Source organism: Mytilus trossulus, chromosome 14, assembly GCF_036588685.1.
Source record: "Mytilus trossulus isolate FHL-02 chromosome 14, PNRI_Mtr1.1.1.hap1, whole genome shotgun sequence".
Taxonomy (NCBI): Eukaryota; Metazoa; Mollusca; class Bivalvia; order Mytilida; family Mytilidae; genus Mytilus; species Mytilus trossulus.
The window spans coordinates 78,456,840-78,462,839 of NC_086386.1; positions in this window are offsets into that span (position 1 = coordinate 78,456,840).

Here is a 6,000-nt window from a genome sequence, read left to right on the forward strand (position 1 = left end):
AATCGGAAAGTCCATAATCACATGGCAAAATCAAATAACAAAACACATCAGAAACAAATGGACAAGAACTGCCAATGTTTACATGGCTTAATTAGTACACTATACCCACTGAATGACTCTTTAAAATTGTTAGTATGAGAAAGGCAATTATTATTAACACCATCACTAATCGATAGACAGATATGGTGTATATTTTGTTCAATCTACACTATTATGTAACCTGTAGATTTCAGAATACTCGGTAATATTATTCGGATCTATAAATTTTCCCATTGTATCCTTTCCCTATTTGCTAATTTTGTAATAAAAGAGTATAAGTATCACCAGAACTGCATTCATAGTTAAAATTGATTCTATCACAATGCATTATATCTTGTTCATTTTAGCCAATGCAATTTCATAAATATTTTACTGTTAACCTTAATTCCTATCGCCCAATGTATTTATCTTGATAAAGTATCCACATGATCAAATTGTTTGCATAATAAATTGCACTGCTTAGCTAGAAGATCACTATGTGCTCTTTTACGAATTGGTTAATACTCTAACTGTTCCGATACGAGTACATGTCAAATCAACGAGAACAGTCCATTGTCTCATATTCAACAAAATTCACAAGTTTCAGAAATAATAGAAACAGAAATGCGAACTTTACGCGAGCAAAAATATGAAATGTAATTTACGTAATTGTCAATTTTTTATCTGACAATTTCAGAACACACAGATAGATTGAAGTATACATCATTTGTGTCTAATACGATCGAACCATCAACGCTCAGAAGAAAACACTCAATTTTACAGGTAACAACAATAGGAACAACAACCACAGCTTCAAAGTCAGAAACAGACTATCTAGGTAAAAGTCTATAAAAAATTGAAAACAACACGTTTAATAATTTCTTGCGTCCGAGGCGTTTTTCTGGATTTACCATCATCAGGAACGCTCAAAGCCAAACATTTGAAAACCGAAGATGGATAAGTACCGAAACCGATGAAGAGCTATATGTCAAAAATACCTAAAATAAATAGCCAAAGGATACATATACAAGACAAGCTATATGACCAAAGATAACGTTGACATAACCGATATTTAAAAAAAGGATATTGCTAAATAGAGAATAAGCCATATGTCGATTAAACAAATGCCCATAGATGTGAAAAATACAACAACTTAAAAACTTTAAACAAGGACAAAACTCATTCAGTATGGTAAACTATATTTTTTACCAGAATGAACCAGTTTATACAATCGAAAATTATATATACACGATCTGATTATTACAATAACAATAAGCTTGACAGAGAGCAACTGAAAGGTTCCTGGATAGAAACTGACAAACATTAAACGTAGAATGTATGGTCAACTTTTTTAAGTCGATTGAAATTAAGTTATTTGTGACTTCTTTTTATGTAATTGGAGTTTATTCAATAAACATGATAGAAGTATGAAGTGAATCATGTCAGTGACTGAGCTTCTAATACCCTCGATACAAAAGTTTCCTCAATATAATTGAATTACTCAACATTTGGATATTCGGATTAAATCATGTGGTGAATATTATGATAAATAAATAAGATTAAATAATTTAAACTCATCATCCTTGGCAGTTTCAAATCATTAAATGGCCGATAAAATTGTTTCTTAAGAGGTCCCAATTATAAGTCATATCACACCTGTTAGCCATGTTCAATTTCAAAAGGATTTACCTTAATATATGCATACGGCTATTCCTTGTCATCTACCTTTATCCTTTTAATTGCTGTAAACTCTTTGCTTCAGTGAGGCTTATGTATTGCTATATGCACTAGCTTGTTTTCATTTACATTCTGTCAGAATCTGGACGCAACTTCGAACGCCTCTTTTATGTCACATATCACGTTCCTTGCACGATATACAATACTCTCAACACGCTTTGATCGTTTCCATAATGCCACTTTTCATAGATTTGAATAGATTTCTTGGGTATATTTACTTGTGGACGTTGATTTCGTTGGTATACTGAACCATGAATACAAATGTTTCAACAAAAAATGTAGTTCTCTTTTAGCTTGTTTGCAGTCTCCAAATAAACAACGAGATAAGATATCCACCAACATACATTTTTACCATATGCAACCATTGGTACCGAAGAAAATAAATGAATCCGTTTTAACTTCTCCCGGGTGAAAACAACGGTAACACCTGAACAAAAATGCATATATAATAGTCAATAGATCATCTTTTTTTATATATAATTAATATTCCCTATCTGTTTAATTTGTTTATTTCGTCTACGTTGAATTGCAGGATTTAGTAAAAGAGAAATAGTTGCCTATTGTATATGCCTCTTTCTGCTTGCTGTCTCAATAATGATGTGTATTGTATGTCAGCGTCGGTATAAACAAATATATAGCTCTTTCAGAATTTATCAGACAAGATATAGAAGCAGACATATTACAGATAACTTAGTTTCCGCAAATCCTGTGACAGAAATGCAAGTGATATATGAATTGATAGATGAATCGAATATGATTGAAAACATTGAGAACATTGGAAATAGCAATATCTCAATTACCGACACTAATGAAAGTGATGTTCAACCTGAAAGCAACGGTTACCTAACGCCGTATCAACCTGTTAATGAATATACAAATACTGGTAACTCATCTGGCAATCAATCTGAATCGTCAGTGTCATCAAAAGCAGATGATCACACAGCAACCGATTGCCTATCAAACTCGTCCTCGGACACAGAAGGGAGACCATCTAGCTATCTCAATCCGTATCAGCCAATTGTTTATTCTTTAGATATTCATGAGTATGCATCCACTGATAACACTTAGGATTCCGTTTTGTTTGGATCTTAATCACTAACGAAGGAATATGGCTAGTAGAATCAGTATCCAGATGGATTACTGTCAGGCATTTACATGATTGTCAATTATTTGTGTGTGTTCAGATGGAAAATGCTCCATTATAGAAATAGGAGTTAAATGTTGACATCTATTTTGTACATTGTGTTATAGTAATACAAATGATGTAAGCAGATTTGTTTTGGAAACATCAGTTGATCATCTATTCTCTTTTTAAAAGTGATAATATGATTTTGTAAAGCTGAGAGTGAATTCGCATGGATATAAGACGTGTCACGGTATTTTGCTATCCAAAACTCGTGTTTTTAGTTTTGATGTTATTTTTGTTATTGTTTAATGTGTTATCGTTTGTAGTTGTATATAGTTCTTACTTTTTTCTGTTATATTCGTATTTGAGGGTGAAGATAGTTCATCACCCTGTTCATTTATAAAAGTTTGGTTTGAGGCAACTAATCCTAAACTATGTATTTGGTTTTCAGTTTGATGTAGAAGAAAAACCGACATAGCTATTGATACAATTAATTATCTAACTAGTAACACAATTTTAAATTAATAAGTATTGTAATTTTCATTGTTATTAAAAACATGTACATGACGTATCAGTATTACAAACGTCACTTTTCGTGCGTCGATCTATTCGGCTGACATACAATGCGTTGTTTGTCTGTTTTATTGTATTAATCAAAGTCATTGATGAGCGCGGTGTTCATAAATGTAATCCTGGTTTCCATTGACAGTTTATTCATTTTATTTTAAAATCTCGTACTATAAACAACATATTTATCAATTTGGTAATTTTGTTTTTTTTTATTTCATTTACTTCTTACAAAAACAAATTATTTACCTGTGTTTATTATCTTATTTAACGCTATTGTGTCCCTTGTTGTGGATGCTTTACCATATTGACAGTTGTTATCCGTTCGTTTGATGTGTTTTAGCTTTTGATTTTCTGTTTTGATTAGGGACTTCCCGTTTTGAATTTTCCATCAGTATTTTTTTTTCTTTATTGAAGGTTTAAGCATGCAAAATATCATTAGACGGTCAAACCTCCGCCAAAGCGAAGAAAACAATAATTATGAATGCATTTCATGTTTTACCTATTGCTTGAAAAATTAACAAATACTGAATATTGTTTTTCGTCATAAGCATTTTAATCAATTTTAAAGTGGCAGATTAGTTGATATATATTTTTTTCCTTTACATACAAGTCATTGGATGTAAACTCACATATTGAACCGAAATAAAAATGAATATGAATATACACGTAAATAAACTAAACACTATATTGTCGGTGCACAAAAAGGTCCATGCACAAGTTAAAGATGGTCTAATAAAACACATGATATCATGCTTTATTCAGACTGTGTGTATATTTATTTCTACACGTAACAATTTTCTGATCATTGTTGAAGGCACTTCGATGATCTGCTATTATTTTCATCTTGTTCTTTAGTCTTTAATCCTTGTTCTTATTTGTACTACTGATGATCTATTAATGAGCTTTCGTCCTGATATGCATGTGATATTTGTTACTGAACTTTAAACACCCTTCAAAAATTAATACAATAAGAAAAGACATGTTAATTTACATCTATATGTTTCATTCTACTAGAGACAATACTGAGGATTGTTTTCTTCCAAACTGAAGCCTAATTTCCTTATAGTTTTAACAACTAAGGCAATGTTAGCATATTTTTCGAAGTATATTTGTATACGGATATTGTCGCTGTTTGATTTAATATTGTTCATTTGTTCTATATGCTTCTGAATGTGGGCTTCGATGTTCACAATAAAGTTTCCGTATCTATCAATATAATATAATAGCCGTCGATAAACTTCTGCATAATCTCCAATCGAAATCAAAGCATCATTAAGATTTGAGCTATTCACCGAGATCGTTTTTTTAATCATGTATGCAACGTTTGTTAAGTTGGACGTTATGGTACTCAATCGATAACTACCCTACATACATATATTTGTTGTAAAGTACAAGTAATTTCCTACCATCTAAAAATGCATTTGCAAGTTTTTCTTTGGATGTGTCTAAATGTCTTCTAATAATAAAAAATCCTGTAGCAGCCTGTAATTAAATGTTCAACCAGTATTATTGTATACCGGAAACATTGGTAAATCATTACATAATGTTAACAATAATCTCATCATAGATACCAGTACTAAATTTAGTATATACGCGCGTTTCGTCTAACGATTAAGTGAAATGATAAAAACAAAATAAAAACAATATAACCAGATACATGTATGGCATTATTAAGTTATAACGAGTACCACAAGATTTTGGTATTCTTGTGATTTTGCTTTTTATAGATATTAATGCAAAAAAAAATCCTCAATGCTCTTCAACTTTGTACTTGTTTGACTTTATAAAAATTTTGATATGAGCCTCACTGATGAGTCTTATGTAGACGAAACGTGCGTCTGGCGTACTAAATTATAATCCTGGTACCTTTGATAACTATCATCAGTGATGATCAGATCAAAATTTGAGGAAACGCGCGTCAATCGTACACAATTTTTATTCTTGAATCGATGATGAGTTAATTGTAGTTGTATAGCATGAATTTTTGATTGTTATTTTGTAAAGAAATCAGATAGTAAAGCCGTTAAATTTTCTTTTTTAAATATTTTTTTTTCATGTTCGGGTCGTATTGCTGATCTATTGTTGTTCATTTCTACATGTTCTATGACATTTGATATCTGGTGGAGAATTTTCCGATTGGCATCATACCATATCTTCTTATTCTTATTTTATGAAATATGTCAAAAAAACAATATGCTTACTTCTCGATAGATACACATCATTTTAATATCAAGATTACAATATTACGTTATTTGTCGAATATCAACAACCTGTGAAAATCTTTAAAAAAACTTGTATTCGAATTGATACAATACAAATCTTTTTTTTGTATTGTTTTCGTTTCACCAGCTTATTCAAAGATGATTTGATCAATGTGGGTAAAATCTATAGACACAATAGGACATATAAGGTAAGTCTAGGTGTAAAGAGACGAAAGATACTAAATGGATATTCAAATTCATAGGTCAAAAATAAACTCCCAATATCATAAAAAAAACACCAGAAAAAAGGACCAAAAGACGAACATTGGCTTATAAAACACAACAAAA